Raw genomic sequence first — 21,096 nt, 5'->3', positions numbered from 1 at the left:
CATGCCTGCGATGAGGTGGCTGCCAGCTAAGCTGAAGGTTTGGTTTTTTATACACTTCTGTTTAACTCTGACAATGGACTCTGTGGCCCTGAAAGGGGCTGGACTCTGTAAAGCGGTCTGGCTGGAGGGCAGGTCACTCCTACAGCCCAAATAGGCCAAAGGACAGTGGGGGAAACTGAGGCAGAGTTGCTGCATCAATAGACCTGGCCAAGAGGGACTATACTGGAGTGGCAATTTTGCTACATTCCCCTCCGCCCATACCAGTGTCCCCCATTCAAGGGTCTCTGTATGCACCCCATTGCCTCTTCCCATACCAGGGTCGCCTACTTCCACCCATGCCAGGGGCTCTATACTTCCATTCCCACCTTCCCTCCAGGGATTCTGTCTGCCTCCATTCCGTATTCCTGATACCAGGGTCCCCCCACGCCAGGGGCTGTGTGCTCCCTATTCCCGCATGCCAGGAGCTGTATGTGCCCGGTATTTTCCCCTTACCCCCTCAATATTATTATTCATCTTCTTTCTGGGAGATGAGTCATGCAGAGTGTCAACATGTTAAACTCCATTGAGAGGATGAGCAGAGATGAGATATGGGTATTATACTGGAAGGTGTTAATAGGTACCATCAACTGGATCTCTGAACAGTGGACAATTACAGAGGTGACTAAAGCTATGACTCTGCTGAACAAATGACAAAAGCTCAGAGTTCCCCCCCCATTTCACCCCTTCTGGTTTTCAGATTTCCCCCCCAGAAAACATCCAGAGGGTTTTACCTATTGATGCCCAGAACATCCCCTGGAATTCTGGTCCTGATTGTATGCAGCATTCAAAAGTTATTGCATTACATGCACGCAGAGAAATGCCAGCAGGCTGAGTATAAAGCCTTGCAAGCTCAACAAATAATATAGCAAGGATAACTGCCATCTTTAACGTTCAGTTAGTTCTCTCGATACATTACTTGGGTCAGCAGCAATGAGGTAATGTTCCATGTAGGGCCAATTCTGTGAGAATTCCGCAGGCAAAGCAGCTGCAGAATTGGGCCAATACTATCTAGAGCAATGGTTCTCAACCTTTTCAGACTACTGTATCCTTTTCAGGAGTCTCATTTGTTTTGCGTACCCCAAATTTCACGTCACTTTAAAACTACTTGCTTAAAAAAATCAGACAAAAATAAAAAGGGTCACAGCACACTTACTGAAAAACTGCTTACTTTTGCATTACTGCCATATAATTATAAAATAAATCACTGGAATATAAATACTGACTTACATTTCAGTGTATAGTATATAGAGCAGTATAAACAAGTCATCGTCTATATGAAATTTTTAGTTTTGTACTGACTTCACCAGTGTTTTTTATGTAGCCTGTTATAAAACTAGGCGAATATCTATATTCTGCATTTGCTAAACATCTTCCATCTGAGGATTTCAAAGTACTGTAGAAACATTAACGGATTAAGCCTCACAACATCCTTTTGAGGTATTTAGGTTATAACTCAACAATAAAAATAACACACTGGAATACATTATACAAGATGGCAGCAGCTGAACAGGAAATATCAGACAATTACACTATCATTGCACCTGGAAAAAAAATTGTGCTTCAAAAGCATCTCATGTTACAAACATTCCAGGACAGAAAGATGTTCTTGGCTACAGAGTTTTCCCTAGGATGTTCGATTCCTAATGCTTTCACTTTATTTATTTATAATTCCCTATCTAGATTAAATCTACAAAGATGGAGAGTCTGAACAGCTCATTGCCAGAAATTAACCTCACAAGAAGGGAAGTCTGATATAGCACCAAAAATAGAAACATGGGAAAACAAGAGGAAAAACACCTGCCTTAGAAAGAATAGCTTAGATTAAAACTGATTTTTTTATATTAGCAATTACATAGGGTATTCCTACTCACCAGTATTTAGCATCTAGCTGATAATTTGTAACATTGCTGTGTTTACTGATAGCTGGGCTCCATGGAGCACTCAAAGTGACATTGTCAATTGTGTTAAGGCCCAGCAAGTGTGTACAGTAATTAAAGCAAGTGAACTGGCAGTCTGACTACCGGGTTCTATTTCTGCCTCTCATTCACTGTTTGATCTGGGACAAACCTCAACCTCTCTACCTCAGTGTCCCTACTTTATAGAGGAGTTTAATACTAACCGACTTCACAGGTGAGTTGTGAAGGTATAATTCATTAATATCTCTAAGGCTGGTGAGATCCTCTGAAAGAAGGTACCATATAAATGCGAAGCAGTGCTGCTTAAAAACTGACAGCAAAACCGTGCTCAAGAAATATTCCCTTGAGGTTTCCACTGTTCTGTGCTGCAAATGAGTCTCAGGGCTTGTCTACAAGGGACGTTTCTGTGTGACAGCCAGAGTACGAATCTACAGTGCACTAGGTTGCCACACAGTAAAGTCCTGTGTAGATTCAGCTACAGGTCTGTAGCTTGCTTTGGCATGTAACATGAAATTTTAGTGCACTGTAGCAATGTCCACACAGGATGTTACTATGCTGTAAACTAGTGTGCTGTAGATTAAGACCTTGGCTCACTGTACAATAATGTCTCATGTAGACAAGCCCTCAGCTTATTCTATGGAGGTTCACTTTCCTTACTAACAGAAGAAGAGACTTATTCTGCCTTGAAAACAGTGAGGAAAACACTGGATTTTGAAACCCAGGGTATGTCTATGCTGCAGCTGTGCCACTGTTTCACTAAAGTGTAGATGCTTCCTACATTGACAGAAAGGGTTTTTCCGTCAATGTAGTTAATTGAAAGAATTCTTCCATCGACCTTGCCGTGTCTACACTGGGGGTGAGGTCAACCTAACTACAGTGCTCAGGACATGAAATTTTTCACAACCCTGACCAACATAGCTATGTCAACCTAATTTATAAGTGTAGGCTAGGCCCCAATTTTAAATTAATTTCAATATACTGTACATTTTAAAACATTTGTTAGTAAAATTAGTTGTTCCCATTTCACTTGCATTTCTTTCTTATTTGCAGAGTGTTTCCCAACAAGAAATGCACATCTGATGCCTTTCAGAACATTGCCCCAAAGGATAGTTGGGGGGGTCTATGGCAGAAGTAAGGCAGCAAGGATGGAGAACACGAATCTGAGAGAGAAGTCCAGTCTGCAAAAGCTCCCTCAAGTAAACAATCCTTAGTCATGCAAGTGATGGGACTAGTTCAAAGACACAGAGTTTCCAGGAGCAGGCCCTATGCATTTGAAAAAATACACCTTTCGTTTTAATTTTGTCCCAGTTAGTGAAGTAGTAATTGCCAGACTAGATCAGGCCAGTGGTCCATCTAGTCTAATCCAGTGTCCTACCTGGCAGAACCAGCTGCTTCAGAGGAAGGTTCAACAGATCTGAACTAGGCAATTATAGAATAACCTGCCTGTACAGAAGGCTTGTTCCTAACACCTATAATTTAGAGATTGAAACAGGAGGATTTACATCCCTTTCAAAAAAAATGTTTTAAATGACAACATTAATGTAACAGGATGTTTTGAGAATCCATAAAGATAGTCAATCTTTATTAAATACTCGTGAGCTCTTGATAAGGGAAAGTTGTCTTAAAGTTTACATTATTTAAAGTTTGTCAGCTGGAGCTTGGATGTCTTGCCCTTTACTTCACTGGACTTTGCATCAGGTTCTTGATAGGCCTCACCTAAATAAGCTAATCGTAGGCAGTATGTTATAATAAATTGTTAGCAATTTTATCAACAAAGTCAACCAGAGGCTTAGGCGATGGGTGGGTAGATGCTTTTATAAATACAAAAATTAAAGATAGCAAGTGCAAATTAACAAAGCCAATCTAATTGCAAGGGATGCAGCAACCCTACAAGGTAGTAGTAGTGAATATATAGTATACTGAAAACAACCATTTCCCATCTTGCTAAAATATAAGATTTAAGACGAGAAAATATTTCAGAAGAAAAAAGTCTATTACTTTCCTTCCTTTGAGAAGAAATTAAAAGACTAGATTTTTTGAGGTTTCCTGTGTCTCCTCTATCCCAGGTGCTTATACAGCCCCATAGCCCCTCATATAGAGAAGTAGCAGGTGCTAGTATTCAGTCTGAGACCAAGTGAAAAAAACCCTAATGTTTACAGCAATGAGAGCTCTCCAGTCCTACCAGCTTCAACAGTGGTGAGTCTTCAGCGGCTTCCTAGGATAAGGCCCCAAAAGAGCAAACATAATACTAAAACATTTCACAGTATATGTATACAAGGATGGATAGTACCAAAGAAGAGACAGATGTCATCCAACATTGTCGTGCTGTGATGATGGGGATTTATAAACCCCTCAACTGATAAATTCTGGGGAGAGGTGGAGATAAAGACTGGCGATTGCAAGCTGTATTCACAAGTTCTTTTGCCAAATTCATCTTTCTTGCCCAGACCAGTCCCACAGATATAAAATCAGCTCACACTCTTAGTACCAGCCTAAAAGCAAGGGTACTGCATGCAAAAACTATGTTATGTTACTATGTGTAACTAGATTATGTAACACCAATTATGCTTGCAATAGTTACCACCTGTTAACAACTGCAAAATCTGTGGGATTTTTTCTCCAGAAGTTCCCCAGAAGCAAACATCAAATGAACATCAACAAGATCAAGTTTCTCATAAATTCATTCAAAACAAAGCACAGACCTTGTGTCCAAAAGATAGAATGGTGCTAGTCAATCCAATGGCTTGGACATTATTGCAACAAGTTTGTACAAGGGATCTAGATTAATATCTTGATTCTCTCACTACAAACCAGCAAAGATTGGCAAAGTTGCAGGGCTGACTAGTGTGTAGAAAGGAGACAGTAACACACTCCGCACCTTCTGATGATCCATCTACGCCCAGCTTACCCTGAAAGACATCCTTCCCATTCACACAGGCGTATTCTGGACAAAGAGCCAAGATTCCATATTTACTAGACAAATCATATAATCACTGCTACCCAATGCTAAAAAATCCCTGAGCATTTGCTGCTTACAGGTCTGGATACTGAGGGAGAACATTATACGGGCCAGACCAAAACCACAACTACACAGAAAAGAAAAACAAACAGCAATGCTGCCTAGAGATTAGAGAGACTGGACTCCTTGGTTCTATTCCCAGCTCTGTCATTGACCTGCTGCTGCATGATCTAGGCCAAGACAATTAACCTGTCTCTGTCTGTTTCCTCATCTGTAAAAATGGGGATATAACTTACCACAAAAGGGGTGCTGTGAGGTTTGTGTGTCTGTAAAATGTTTTGATATGAAACGGACTAAAGACATGTGAAGCATTAGTGTTCAGAACACAAAGCATTTCATACAGAAATAAGTATGCCAACTATTTACGCTTGGCTGATAGCATTAGAGCACAGTCCATGAAGTAATCCAACAAGTGGGTCAGATGCAGGCTACTGTACTTTGGCAAGCACTATGGTTCAAGGATCAGCAGCTATTAAGGAATAATGGACCTTATTTTTAAAATATGTAAAAACTTCCATCTTGAAGGAACCCAATGTGTTTCATAAACTATATACACAACACTAATGCAATTCACCTGCACAATTGCATAGTGGCTAAGGAAAAGAGAATTTTGATCATGCACACAAGGGCAATTTCCTGCTCTTACAAAAAGCATCATGCGAACATAATACCACGCAGAACAGGCATCTCTCTCAGAAAGATGAATCAATGAGTTTCTATATTCAAACCTGCAGCCAGCCTTCCATGTACAAATCTTTGCCATTTGGAGAGCCTCTCATTTTAATGCAGATGATCGTAAAGCAGTTATTAATAAGCTCTCACAGTTAGGAAGCATTTTAAGAGAGTTTTAATGAGATATTTAAAGCTTACAACATGTTTTTTAAATCTCCTCTGATGCTTGTATATCTTGCCACTTCCCTCCAGTCCTCTCTAGTCTATTTAGATTATCAACTCTTCAGGGCAGGGGCTCTCCCATTCTTTATTTGTACAACGCCCAGCATAGTAGAGCCCTGATCTCTGTTGGGGGTCCCTAAGTGCTATCTATATAATAAATAATACTAAATTAAATTTCCTCAGTTGGAAAAAAGCCTCCGCATAGAATTTATTTAAATAACACAATGGAAGCAACATGCAGCCTGAGAACTAGAAAGATCAATCTTTAAAAGAATGGAAATTCAAGGCAGTTAAACAGAATGGAAATGAACTGCATGATGATCAAAATCCTGCAAAACAAGAAAGTGTCACTTGGTTGTAGGAGAACTAAACTGGGGCAAATATCGACGAAGATCACAGTACAGACCCTCTTCCCCATTAGGGCTCACTGAACCCCAGGGTGAGCTAGATAAGAGGGAGTATAGCTAGATTTTGAGGTAATCCCTAACACCTTTGTCTACAGATGAGAATTGTACCACTGCAACCTGTAATAATGTACATGAAGCTGTGCAAGTTGCCAAAGTGCACCATACATGCTAACCATCCTGTTTCAGGTCTACTGTGTCCACGCAGCACTTCTTGCACTCACACCGCATTGTGGATACCATCCCACAGGCCACAGTTCCAGGCACAGCTCCCCACGCAATTTTCTGTTAAAATATATATATCACGTTTCTTCCAAGTCCTGGAGTGCAGAGCCTTGACTAAAGAGTTCAGTGAAGACATTACAGGAGGACTAATTGCACTGGGGCAGCTGAAATGGCAATGCTTTCAGTCTGTTGCAACAGAGCAGAAGAACCCAGGCAAGCTGCAGCTACAGAGGCTTTGCTCAGAACGAGTACAGCTGAAACAGTACTGGAAAAACTGTGCAACATTGAAAGAAAACTTGTGTATGTGTAGATGCAAAATGTGCTACAAATATTGAAGGTGCTTGCAAAGGTAAAATTCTCTAGTATAAGCAAGTGTCATGAAACACCCCTGCAGTTTTGCCAACCTTAAGCATTAAAAAAATAATTTGTCAGGCACAAAAATACTTAAAAATGATAATATATGTTGGGTGTTCACTTTCATCTGTCTGTTTTTTGAACCTTTACGGTACACCTGGATAATATTTTTCAACCATACCAGCAAGAAATTTACTCTTGTTATGAAAGCACGACTTCATGCAATCACATGCCTCCAGAAGCTGGGGATTTAAGAAAAATACCAAATAGTGGGAAACCTGCAATAACAGCATGAGAGATGGCAGCAACACTATGTGCTCCAGCTCCGGCAAACCCCCCTGTAAGTCCTCAGTGAGGAGAAAGACGCTCACAGCTCTGCAGCTAAAGCTTCCTGGTCCCAGGGCTGAGGGTGGGAGGGTTATGAGGGTGTGGAGGGATGGGATAGAAGGGGGGGAAGAGGGCAATACAGACAAACTGTGGCTAATCCCCACAATCTGACCCCCAGCTCCCAACCCCTTCTCCAGCAGCCCTGGGTCACAGGGAGCCCAGTAGGGTGGGAAAAGGTGAATGCGACCCTGGAACTAGTCCCACCTGGGGGAGCAGCTCCCGCCCCTGCTCACCAGGAATCCCAGAAGGGCGGGAAGGGGAATCTCCCCTGCAGCTGCTCCCTGGCTCGGACAATGCCCAGCTGGTCACTGTACTTACCAGCCTGGCCCCGAACTCTTCCTTTTCCCCCCTCAGGCGGGGTGAGCAGCTCCTCAGCGCGCCCCGCCAGCCCCTCACGCCACCTACCCCAACAGCACTGGAACCAGCATCTTTGTTACTGGCAAACACACCATTTTTTTTTCACGGCACCAGGCTTGCGACTTCAGGCACGGCGCAACACACCGTCGTCTAGTTGGTCAGATTCCCCCCGGTTTTCAGTATACCGCGCTGTGATAGGTCGGATGCGGACGAGGCAGGACGCTGTACATCCGCCCTTTCTTCAGGCCGGTCTGTGGTGGGGTGAAGCTGCTCGGGGCTTGCAAGGCTCTGGGCTGCTGTTGCCTGTGGATTGTGTGTGAGTGTGAGGCACTATCATGCTACAACACAAAATGATTGGGTCAGGACAGTATCTCAGGGGGCGTGAGCAGCACCCCACAAACGAACGGGCTCGTCAGGGCGGAGAGCGTGTCCTGCGCCTTGCACAGCGCTGAGCATGGGGTGACAGCCCTTAGCATTAGCAAATTAAAGTAGCAGCAAGCGAGCCGCTTTGGGACATTCATTCTCACAGCGTCATCAAATCTCTGCAGGGGAGGAGGACACCTACAGCGGATGTGCCTCTGCAACATCCTCATTTTGCCTGAGGTTTAGAGAGCAAAGGGGGTCCCTACTAAGAGGACCAGTCTGCAGAAGGACATGAATCTAGAGGAGAGAGAGTAGTGGGAGAGAGTAAGGCACAGAGAAGAAAGGAGAAAGCACTGCAGGTTTAAAAAACATATGGGAAATCAAAGCAAGTCAGAAAAAGAATCAAGCCCATCTAAATGGAAACCTAAAGAATATGTATTTTAAAAAGGAAATAGGGGAAGTGAGGGGCAGGGAGAGAGACAGAACATTGTCTTTAACTATAGAAAGTTTGCTTTACACATCATTTTTAATTTGTGATGAGTTGGCTGTTTTGAACACCCACTTCCTGATTTTAAATATCCTCAGTCTACATTATCCTCTCTTTCAACGTGATAGAGTCCACATCATGTTTTTTAAAGATTAATAGGTTTGTTCTCAAGTCTGAAAATAAAATTGGGACAATCCTGCAAATATGAAAGTCAGGTTGATGTGGTAATTATTAGTATTATTTATTACAGTCAAATTCTGATTCACTTTGAACCCTAATAATCAAAACTTCCTTTCTGAACCACAAGTGTGCAGGCCATTAAGCAAGGAGTTTGAGACAGGAATATGGTAAATTATGAGCAGCCACGCTTCAGTTCTGCAGAACACCCAACTGCCATAGGGTTGGAGTTAAATGCCTGCAGATCTTAAGAGTTCCATAGAAGTTTAAATTCAGCACTCTTGAGTTAAGGCACCTAGCTGTAAATTGGAAGTCTGATGATGAGTGAGGCCCACAAACTCCCAATTTTCTGAATTCCTAAGTTATCCAAGCCAATTTAGTGGAGCCCAAGCAGTTAGGAAGACATTCAGGATTCTTATATGGCACCATAAATGCACATAGTGCTTTAGATTCAAATAAAGTGACAGATCTCTGAATATTTTACGATCTAGATTACACATAACAGCAGCGAATGACAAAGAGAAGAGAAGAAGGTATAGCAGGACAAAGAGCTGTTAACAGTGTAAGATCATGCAATGTGCTAAATGCTACATGTGCATCTTTTTAGTTCCTTTTTGGATTTAAAACAAAAATAAATTAAGTACATTTAGGTTCATAGACATTTTCCAAATAAAAGTCAGGTTTGAAGTAGATCCTGAGCAGGGGACCGGAGACAGGGCTTCTGGGTTCTAATCCTGTCTCAGAGACTGATTCACTGTGTGATTCTGGACAAATCATTAATGGTCCTTATCCCACAAAAATGGAATTTCTATTGATGGAATTTCTATTGATGGAAATAGATGGAATTTCTATTGATTGATTTCTATTGATGTCAATGGGAATTCTGCATTCAAAGGGATTAATGGATTGGACTGTTAACTTCTCTGTGACTCAGTTTCCCCATCTATAAAACACATCTAATAATATCATAAGAACATACATAAGAATGGCCATACTGGGTCAGACCAATGATCCATCTAGCCCAGTATCCTGTCTTCTGACAGTGACCAATGCCAGGTGCTTCAGAGGGAATGAATAGAACAGGTAATCATTGAGTGATCCATCCCGTCAGCCATTCCTACCTTTTGGAAAACAGCAATTCCTGCCTATCCAGGCTAATAGCCATTGATGGACCTATCCCCCATTACTTACCTAGTTCTTTTTTTAACCCTGTTATAGTTTTGGCCTTCACAACATCCTCTGGTCAGGAATTTCACAGGTTGACTGTGTGTTGTGTGAAGAAATACTTCCTTTTGTTCATTTTAAACCTGCTGCCTATTAATTTCATTTGGTGAGCCCTAGTTTTTGTATTATGAGAAGGAGTAAATAACACATCCTTATTTACTTTCTCCACACCAGTCATGATTTTATAGACCTCTATCATAACCCCACTTAATCATCTCTTTTCCAAGATGAAAAGTCTTAATCTTATTAATCTCTCCTCATATGGAACCATACCCCAATCATTTTAGTTGCCCTTTTCGTTACCTTTTCCAATTCCAATATATCTTTTTTTGAGATGGGGCAACCAGATCTGCATGCAGTATTCAAGATGTGGGCATACCAGGGATTTATAAAGAGGCAATACAATATTTTCTGTATTATTATCAATCTCTTTCCTAATGATTCCCAACATTTTGTTTGCTTTTTTGACTGCCACTGCACATTGAGTGGATGTTTTCAGAGAACTATCCACAATGACTCCAAGAACTCTTTCTTGAGTGGTAACAGCTACTTTAGACCCCATCATTTTATATAGCCACCCTTTGGGTTGTTTGGAGACTGAACTGAATAATGTTTGTAAAGCATTTTGAGGTCCTTAGATTAAAGGCGTTATGGAAATACAATATTATTATAAGGATGCTCTGAAGAGCAGGAATCCACAGGAATTAAACCCTCTTGTTATTTCTGAAGGATTAAAATACACATTCAAAGAAGGAAAACTTAACAGAAAATACCTAAACAAGAATCATTACCAATTCAGATTTAAAAAAAAAAATCATGCCAATTGTTTAGATTACTGAAAACTCATAGAACACAGAGCTGTTCTGCAATGGGATACAATGATTTATTTCTGACTTAGCTTTAAAGCTATTTCCCTCATTTTTATCTTTATTTTGTAAAAATACTATAATATTCTAGAATAGTGGTCTAACATTTTATGCCTTACAATAGTGGTTTTGGATGATTACTCTGGAATATTGCAGTACTTATATAGTGATATAGAACTGGATGGCTAAGCAAGTTACTATCACTTTCAAAATTAGCTGCTAAAACGATTTATAAAATGCTTTTTCTTTTCCTTTTGTTATTGATTCACTTCATACAGGCTTGCAGCGCCATTGTGGTTGGGAAGATGAGTGTGTAATAGGAATTAGTGGTAACTGTTTCATTTTTGTAAGCCCATATGCACAATCTGAAAATATTTTATTCATGCTCCCAGTGTCTTTGGTGTAGGGATATACTGTCTCCTCTTGGGATGATAACATATGTGCTGGTAGAGCTACAGCTCAATTTGCAGTAAGCTTCCGCTTTCTAAATGGTTTGCAATAGGAGACAGTTCCAGGCGAACTATTTGACCTCTCTGCATGTGCCTTTCAGTCAGTCCCAGTCAGAATGTGCGGCTGCTGGTAGTGCAGAAATGAGAATTTGAGTGGGAGCACTTTAAAGCAGGTACCTAAATGCAAAATGTCCTTTTCTTTTCTCTTTTACTGTATGTGAAGCTCTGTATCAAGGCACTGAAGAGGTTTTTAATCAAATGTTTGATTGTGTAGCATTTATAAGCAATGAAGCAAAATTATTTAAAATAACTTAAAACTGGTGGGTGGGAAAAATTCTTACATTTAAAAAAGAATTAGAAATTGACTATATTTTGAAGTTTGTATGATGATGAGAGAAATTAAATAGAAAAAAGTGATTGGAAAGGGGTTACTTTAAAAATTAATATACAAGAGTTGACTGAGACCAGTTAAGGCTGATTGTGGGCAGCACTGGGAATATTAATTTAATCTAGGCAATACTGATTATAAAGTGCTGTGTTTTTTCCCAATTATATTTAACTCAATGGGTATTTATATAGAAGGTACGTATACGTGTTATATGCTCCATATGAAATGTGTTTTCTGCTTTTTTATGGTTTTACTAAAAAAACAGGATCTGCTTTGTTTTTCTCATGAAAGGTAATTGAACTGACTATTCCAAGCTGTATTGAAAATGACAGATGACTAAATTGGGTAATAGGAGGAAAGCGGAGGCCCTTTTGTACTAAAAAAAGGGAAATGATGGTACACGCTACCCCATTCCCTTGTACAGGTTCTTACAGAGCTATAGACTGCTCCGTTAGGGGCTAGCCAACTCTTGTTTCATTGTTTCATTTCCTAACGTCAGCAATGGCTAACTCTTATAGTGTACTCTGGGTCCCAGGTATAGTAATACTGGTCACACGGTCCTCATTTTTATGGCAATCATGTCCTTTCTTCTCTTCGTGACCATAGAAACACGTGTGGTAAGGCAGAGAATCCGCCTTTATTACATTCTTCCCAGCTCTCACAGCTTCACTGCAAGACTCCTGATTTTTTTGCTGATTGAGAGGCCTGGCTGAGTTTTGTTTTCTGGCCTGTAAAGGTCAGAACAATCCCTGTTTATTGCAGATGATGTTTAAGTTGCTTTACAAGCACTCTCGAAATCTGCAACCGTTAAATTTGAGGAGCATAATCTTGGCAGATTGGGTGCTCTGTCTGGTTCACAGGCACCAACATTTGTTTACTACACTTAGATGGATCCATTAAAAAACAACCCCAGACTGTGGTAATGACTTAGTTTATAAGACTGTTGAAATATGTACACAAAATAAGCTATGTTACTGGGTCATGAAGATTTCCTAATGGAGAAAGCAGTTTAATGGTGAGAACGAGGAACTGGAAGTCAGGAATTTTGGGCTCTATTACTAGTTCCGACATTGATTTACTGTAGGACATTGTGCAAATCTCTTAATCTTTCTTTGCTTCAATTTCCCCACTGTAGAATAAGGATCGATATCTTTCTATCTCTCTCTCTCTCGCTCACATACACTCTATGCCTTTAGCTGTGTTACTACTAACTTAGATTACTGACAACTGTAAGAATTTTAAAAACTTAATTTGTAGCACATCAGTTGTGCTGTTTGTTTACTACTTTGCTTTTCTGCACATGGACTGTGGAAACAGACTAGTCACTTTCTTTTTTCTTTCTACCAGGATTATGCTAATACAAGAGAACCAGACAATGGAAACTGCAATGCCTAGACTGCAGATATTGCAGGGAAATGTTTAAATCCAGAACAAAATACCTGTTTTAATTTAATTTTTAGCAAATCATAGTAACATATTTATTAATATTAGGTTTTGTAAAATGTTATCTGTACAAAAACTAAATCTGGGGCCTAAATTACTTGACAGTGACCTTTTGTTAATTATTGTTTTTTAAATCTTATGGAGCTACAAAAGGGCAACGTATTGACGCTACAACACGCATGCGTTCTATTATGAAAACAGCATCCCCAAGTTTGATTGCACATGGCCTGATCCTGAGAGACAATGAGAACATACAACTTAACATTGATTTCAGAGGGAGATGGGGTGACTCTCAGAACTAGGATGAAAGTGTACATGAAATAAGCAGTATTTTCTAAGGCATGAGGGATATTTTATGAGACACCTGCAGCTCTGGACAATTTTTAAAAAGTAGATTCTCAATTAAGGACCAAATGACCCATTAATAGAAGAGCTCCAGATTGGGATGTAAGAGCTTGATTTCCATGTGGATGCTAGCTCAGGGATTGAAGTGGGAGGGAAGAGGCGAAAAAGGTGATGTTCTTGCAACAAGAATCTCTACTACTCGTTCCCAGCATTCCCTATTGGCTGTGCCTACATTCCCAGCATTCCCATATTTGCCACACCCACTTTATTTCTGCTTCTCCTGTAGTCAAAGAGGTATAAGGCTGGTCACAGCTTCTCCTACAGCTGCCAGAATAATCTTATGGCATGAAACTTTTAGCTTACTAGAAAAATGATCTGGGTTATGTTGAAGGATTATCCACACCCACTCCCTGCGTCCTCCACAGCAGTTTGCCTGAATCATTTCCTTTGGGAAAAATATACCTTTCTTCTTCAGTCTCTCCAGAGAGTTTATTACATGCAAATACGGGTTATCAGAAACCTGACTGCATATGATTTGGATGATCTGATATACGGAAATATTCTCCCCAGAATTAAAATTTTGTTTCCAAAAATTTAAAAGTTGTGTCAAAATCTGGAAGTCTCCCCTGAGCCGGATAATTGGCATTTACCTGTGTGTTGTTATTTGTACAGCACCAGGTGCATGATGGGTGCTTTTAAGAGACTTCACTCCAGCTGACTCAAGCCCGCAGTCTCCGCTTTAGGGAGCCTTACCTATTAAGCCAGCAGGGCTACAGTTTCTGTGGGTGACAGGTTCTGACCTGTGAGGAGACTGGCTGTGATATTAGGGATAAGGGTAAAGATTACAGAAGGGAGACTCTGGAAGGCTCTAGCAAGGAGGGAAGTGCTTCCCCCCTCTGTATGTGGGTGGGAAGATATTTTACAGATTAAAATACTTGTGAGATAGGTATTAGCCCCATTTTACAGATGAGATGAGGAAACTGAAGCAGAGAATTCATAGAATTATAGAAGATTAGGGTTGGAAGGGACCTCAGGAGGTCATCTAGTTCAACCCCCTTCTCAAAGCAGGACCAACCCCAACTAAACCATCCCAGGCAGGGCTTTGTCAAGCCACACCTTAGAAACCTCTACGGATAACCCATTCCAGTGCTTCAGCAACCCATGTGACTTGCCCAACCACAGTTCCCCATAGCTCTATGATCTTCCTATAGAATGAAGTATATGTTCGTTGAGAGGTAGTATTAAAGCAAGTAAAGGTAACCCTCACTATAAATAAGGTAGAAAAACAGTTTTAATTATAACCCCTCATTTTCACACTTGTCCCAAAAATTTGTCCTTTGGAATGTAGTATTCCGTGTTCATTCTCTGCCTAAAGTTTTTGTTTTGTTGTTGTTTTGGGTTTTTTTAAAGCTTGATTAAAATTCCTTCAGCTATTTTCAAGTGATGTTGGGGGAGGAGGGGTAATTACAATTGTAAAAGGTATTTTAACCACCATTTCATTTTAAATGGGGCAATAGCAAAAATGGCTGAGGTTTGAAACATGGCATGGATGTAGTGCTGATTGAGGATCGGGGCCTTTGCCCGGATAACAAAAAATGTGATCCAAATTTAAAAAAAGGAATAAGCAACTGAAAATCACTTCTGAGCATCTTTTTTAAATATTTGCTAAGATATTTTTAGCAGAGCTAAATGGAGAGGCAAGAGGAAGGAACTGCAAGGCAATCAGACGCAAATTTTGTCCTAGGACTACAGTAAATGGCAATAAAACAAATGTTCGCTCCCCCAGAGTTTTTCCCAGTTAAATCTGTCTTTGATCATTACTGATAGCTCCTACCACCTATTGCCAATAGTCTGCTTTCCCATAATTGTTTGTATTCCAGTAGCACCTAGAGGCCCCCATTGAGTTCAGTTCCACTCAATACTGTACAAACATGAGACAGTCCCTGCCTTCAAGAGCTTACTATCTAAATAGACAAGACAAAGATGTGGACAAATTGAAGGAAGTCCAGAGAAGAACCAAAAAAAAAAAAAAAGAAGATTAAAGGTCTAGAAAACATGACGTATGAGGGAAGATTGAAAAAACTGGGTTTGTTTAGTCTGAAGAAGAAAAGATTGAGAGGGACATGAAAACTCTTTTCAAGTACATAAAAGGTTGTTACAAGGAGGAGGGAGGAAAATTGTTCACTTTAACCTCTGGGGATAGGACAACAAGCAATGGGCTTAAATTGTAGCAAGAGTGGTTTAGATTGGACATTAGGAAAAACTTCCTGTCAGAGTAGTTAAGAACTGGAATAAATTGCCTAGGGAGGTTGTGGAATCTCCCTCATTGGAGATTTTTAAGAGCAGGTTAGACAAACACCTGTCAGGAATGCTCTAGATAATACTTAGTCCTGCCTTGAGTGCAGGGGACTGGACTAGAAGACCTCTTGAGGTCCCTTCCAGTCCTATGATTCTATGAAAGAATGGGAGGAGAAACAGAGGTACAGAGAGGTGAAGTGATTTGCCCAAGGTCACACAGCAGATCACTGGCAGAGATGGGAGTAGAATCCAGCTATCTTACTCCCAGTTCAATGCCCTATACAGCCACTGAGCAAGTTTTCCCCTAACTACTTCTCATTTTTTACAGGGTCAGCTTGCAGACAGCTGATCTGGCTCCAGACAGTGCTAGTGATCTCCTTTTCCATCTTATCAAGCAGCAAGAGCTGGGGCCAGAGTCAGGATTCCTCAGTTCTATCCCCAGTTTTGCCACTCACTCACTGTGTGATCTTGGACAAGGCATTTCCTTCTCTGTGCCTCCATTTTACAATCTATCTATAAATGAAATGGGTCTACAAACATTTATCTACCTCACACAGGACTTGAGGTTAATTAAAGTTTATAATTTATAATTACATTTAACATCTACAGTATTTTGAGATCCTTGGATGAAAAGCACGATAGAAGGACAAAGCATAGTAGAATTTGGTGCTCATTAAATTAATCAAAAACAATTAGAAATCAGCTCCTCCTCCATCATCCCTATGTGCACCACTCTCCAACCTTTGCTTGTAATTACAACCTCTGTAAGTCGCATTAAAAGTTACATAGAAAAGTTTCCATCCATTTATCGGTTTAGCAAATGGACGTGGTCCAAAATGCCCTGTATTTCCACCCCCCCAGCTTTCTTTGGAGAGCCAGCAATACATAGTTTCCCTTCCATGGCATCATGTAGCTTTTTAATTAAATTAGTTTCAGCAGAAATTTTCCTGTAGTCCCCTGTACTCAGGTTTGGAATATTCCAGAATAGAGTGCAGCTACATTTTGAAAAGTGTCTGCACCCATACTGCTCTCATTTCACCCCCTAGGCTCCCCCAATTAATCCCACCTCACCACTCCTTTTGTAGCCATCTCCTATTCATCTTCCTTCCATGCTGTCCCAAGGCCTAGAACTCCCTCCCCTTCGCAGAGCAGCATGTGCCCTCTCTTACCATTCCAATACGTCTTTAAAACTCATTGTTTTAATTCCAGCACTACTGATGATCAAAATGCTGTTGGATACTAAATTTAAACAAAAAGCTACACTCCAATGGCCTGAATCCCCAAGAGTCAAATGCTTTCGACTCCCACTAAAGTCAATGAAAGTTGAACACATTCAGCACTTCACAAGAACTTAAAGGGCTTAAGAGCTAGTCTACACCTAAAACTTACAGCTGTGCTGCTGTAAGAGCACTTGTGTAGCCACGTTATGTCATGTCGACAGAAGAGAGCTCTCCTGCTGCCATAATAAAACCAACTAAATGAGTGGCGGTAGCTGTGTTGGCAGGAGAGAGTCTCCCGCAGACATAGTGCTGTCAACACGAGTGCTTATGCCAGCAAAACTTATGTCGCTCAGGGGGTATTTTTTCATACCCCTGAGCAACAAAAGTTTTGCCGGTCTAAGCGCTAGTGTAGAAAAGGCTTAAGATAAGGTCAAAAAGTGACTATTGTGTCTGGTTTGTGCTGTCTCTCCATTTAAATGGTAAGCTCTGCAGGGCAGAGACCATATCTCTGTTTCTGAATTGTACAGGGATGAGCACATTGTCAGTGCTTAACAAACAACAGAGACATTGGGGGGATTCCAAATTCAATCTCCAATGACATTTCCAGGTTACGTTTGTGTAGTTTACATGGCAGACTAGGATTTCTGCTGCTCCACCTGGTGATCTGACAACCCCAATGGGACCTTTCTGCTTCTTGCAACATCACTGAAAGATTCTGCGATCATAACCTTGTTAATTATTATTTTTTGCTGATAATGCCTGAAGTAGAACACACTCTAGCTTCTTTTTTCATAGATGTATCAGTTCCATAGGTCTAGACTCCCACCTGTTGCTTCATTTGAGTCTGAGGCCTCTGGGCTCCAAATCAAGCTTTGCCCCTTTTGAGCTAACTTCTAACACTGGCTTTGAAGTTGAATGAGTCACCATCTATCAGCAAGATGGAGTAACAGGCCACTTTTCCACTCATTTAAACAGAACAAAGAAAGTGGGTCTAGAATATCTTGCTAGTTAGTTTTAGCCAGTATATTAGCACTCCACAGAAGTATGTTTAGTGTGCTTAGCAGCACTGATGTGATGAGAAAACTTAGGAGTACAAACTGTACATCCTCTTTAGTACACAATGAAGATACTTACCAAAGGAATGGGTTTATTAAGAAAGGCTCTAGGCTAAATTAATTAATTTACTGCAATACGAGAGAAAGTTAACCTTTGGATGACGTATGGTATGAGTTCCAACTCCTAGTAGTTTAGGAAAAGTTGCATCTCAGTCATCCCTACATCCAGAATCATTACATTACAGTCGAACCTCAGAGTTACGAATATCTCGGGAATGGAGGTTGTTTGTAACTCTGATATGTTTGTTACTCTGAACAAACAATTATGGTTGTTCTTTCAAAAGCTTACAACTGAACATTGACTTAACACAACTTTGAAAGTTTACTGTGCAGAAGAAAAATGCTGTTTTTTTTTTATTAGTTTACGTTTAACAGTACTGTACTGTATTTGCTTATTTATTTATTTGGTCTCTGCTGCTGCTGTCTGCTTGCACGCTTCCAGTTCCAAATCAGGTGTGTGGTTGACTGGTCAGCTCGAATCTCTAGTATTCCTAACTCTGAGGTTCTACTGCATATTGTAGTGAATCTGTGAGCTCTGGGTCTAAAAGCATAAGCCTCTATTGCTGGTGCTAAAGGACCACTTCAAAGGCAGAAGCAGACTCAAAAACCACAATCTGTGGTCTAGCCCCTACAGAGGGACAAAGCCACACTGTGTTAGGTTGGGTTACAATTGCATCTTCTGAAATCCTGTCTTGTAGTAGTAAGCAGTATGTCTCATACAGTAACAGACTTGGGACAAACATATTGTGTCAAGAGAACACTAATGCAATCTTTATATCTTGCGTCTACAGTACAGTGTCAGCATAACTCCTAGGCTACCATTATACCTTATGTCATCAGTAACAATGTTGACCTTGATCAGTAACATCGTGTCAACATTCCAGACAGTAATTTTAAGCCTGAAATAACTGTTTATACAAAAATATGTTTCATCTTTCAACAAACATTCTTCCAATCTATTCATAGCAAAGAATCACACATTTAATTTCATACCCCAGACTGTTCTAGGACATTTTAAAAAGGGATCCAAAGGAAATGTCAGACATTAAAAAAATTTTACTCAGATGGCAGTTCTTAAAATAGTCATAACTAATTGAGATTACACTTTATCATGACAAACCACCATAGAAAATTCAAACAATTTATAAATGACAATAAAATTTTGAAAACTTATCCTTTAACTCACACGCAGTCTTTTTTCACCCATTAAGATTGTGCCAGGATTTCCATTTTAACTATAGCAGCACACTCACCCCACTGTAGGTTACAAGAGAATACTACAGTACCTAAAGCCAAAAACCAGCACAATCCATTGACTAGTGTGCATGCTGTTAGTACCTGCTCATTAATCGGTATACGATAAGCAAATACCAAAGCAATTCCTTTATCTAGCTGCACCTTCCTTATAAATCTCTTGCTTCCCACTAACTCTTCTACTACACATTTGCCCTCTTAAAAGATTTTTTTTGTCTCCCAGAATGTCTTTTTGGAGCAAAGGCAAGCAGCTGTAGCCCTAAAACAACCTTTTTACAACTGACAGCTGTTGGCTATATCTATCTCTTTTTCCAGCTAGTAAATACCTGCTATATTTTTTCCTTTTCTAAAAATGATACGGCATCTTCTCAAGAGATTCCCAAATTGTCACTTTGAGATCATACATGAAAACAGACTTTTATAGTGTGCTCTAGTGCCTAATGTTGGGAACTGAGAACTAGGGCTCTTGGATTTTATTCCTGATTCTGGCATTGACTCACTATATGATCTTGGATAAGTCACTTAAACTCAAGGCCTCCATATGTAAAATGGGTGATAATAATTATGACAACATTTGCAATACCCTCAACCCCCTTAACATTCATTCCACTCACCTCTCCAGTTCAATGTTTGAATAATCCACAGATAAAAGCCTATGTATGGTAGGGGGAAGATGTGAGTCCTACCTAGACCAAAATGAAATTAAAGCCCTTGAAGTATAGTGGGGGAAGTTGTTATAAGGGGGAAATTGTCTTTCCATTGATTTAAAATACAAATCTTCATCTCCTAATAATTTCAGAATTTGTCCCCAACTGCTCAAACATTTAGAACTGACATAGTAGCAGACAGGATCTTTGCAGAAGCACAATCCAGGAGGAAAACATCCATGGTCCATTAGTGGAAGCATCATGTATTTTAGGGTGCATATTTTGATACGCTACCCTACTATTTCTGTATATGGCTCTCTAATTTTTCCAGTATGCTCACAGGGAAAACAACAGACCTACAGGTACAAAAAGGCCAATGTTGTCCAGCATTATTGTAAATGACTTTTTGTGGTATATTAATTAAAACATTCAGTATCTATTCTAACACTAGAGAGGGACTTGAATGCTGCAGCTTGGGCTCTTCTCTAGTTAATACCATGTAAGTCACATCTAGAATCCATATTCACAGGTCTGGAATCTCTAAAAAAAGTCCTCTATATTTGGTCTCTAGTTAATAACCACCTCCAAAAGCTGATTGATAAGGACTTGTGGGCAGCCTCCATGCGCCAGAGACATGGGAGTAGGAAAACAGCTGTAGAAAAGCTTCTGTTTTTAAAATGAGCCTTCTCATTTGAGAGCAAGAGAAAAACTCTTTTTAAAAGGGTTAGCTTTATTAAGGAATCAGAATCAGACTTTTACCTAGGCAACTGCTTCAGAGTATACTACAATTACATTTTGAAAAAATTACATTATCAAAACAAAACAAAAAAATTCTACCCCCTTGTGCATATGCATCATGAAGCACTCTTTAATTACATGATTACATTCTATTTTTTCTACAGGACCCTGCCTCCCTAAATGCACAAGATGGGTGGTACTCATTGAATGGACAGCTGTACAATATTTCTTTTTGTCCTCATCGTTCATTGTGTTGCCCATATTTTTTTTACTACACACCTTCCCACCTCTGCAGTGAAGATGGTATTATTAATTTTCTCATAGGGTTTTCTATGGTGCACCCCACTATAGTTTCCAAAGGCTTCAACCAACTATAATGAATTTATCTCCACAGCTCCACTGTGAGATAAATATTACCCCCATGTTATAGATCTGGAACTGAGGCACAAAGAGATTAAGGCCAACATTTGCAAAAGTGCCTACTAAT

At 40.1% G+C, this 21,096-nt stretch overlaps 1 protein-coding gene across 1 annotated transcript in view; it reads right to left on the bottom strand.

The window, feature by feature from the left end:
* The window catches only part of TMEM94 (transmembrane protein 94), a 79,389-nt gene extending 71,748 nt beyond the window's left edge, over window positions 1-7,641 (bottom strand). Inside the window, exon 1 of the mRNA XM_067547542.1 lies at window positions 7,557-7,641. The gene's annotated coding sequence lies outside the window, so the exon portion shown is untranslated. The remainder of the gene's footprint in view (window positions 1-7,556) is intronic.
* Between the last annotated feature and the right edge of the window lie 13,455 nt (window positions 7,642-21,096).

The sequence above is a fragment of the Emydura macquarii genome, unplaced genomic scaffold (assembly GCF_026122565.2).
Source record: "Emydura macquarii macquarii isolate MOO-44397 ecotype Brisbane River unplaced genomic scaffold, CSIRO-AGI_Emac_v2 contig_1230, whole genome shotgun sequence".
Lineage (NCBI taxonomy): Eukaryota > Metazoa > Chordata > Testudines > Chelidae > Emydura > Emydura macquarii.
The sequence above is the reverse complement of the archived record's forward strand: the minus strand, read 5'-3'. Positions and strand labels throughout refer to the sequence as shown.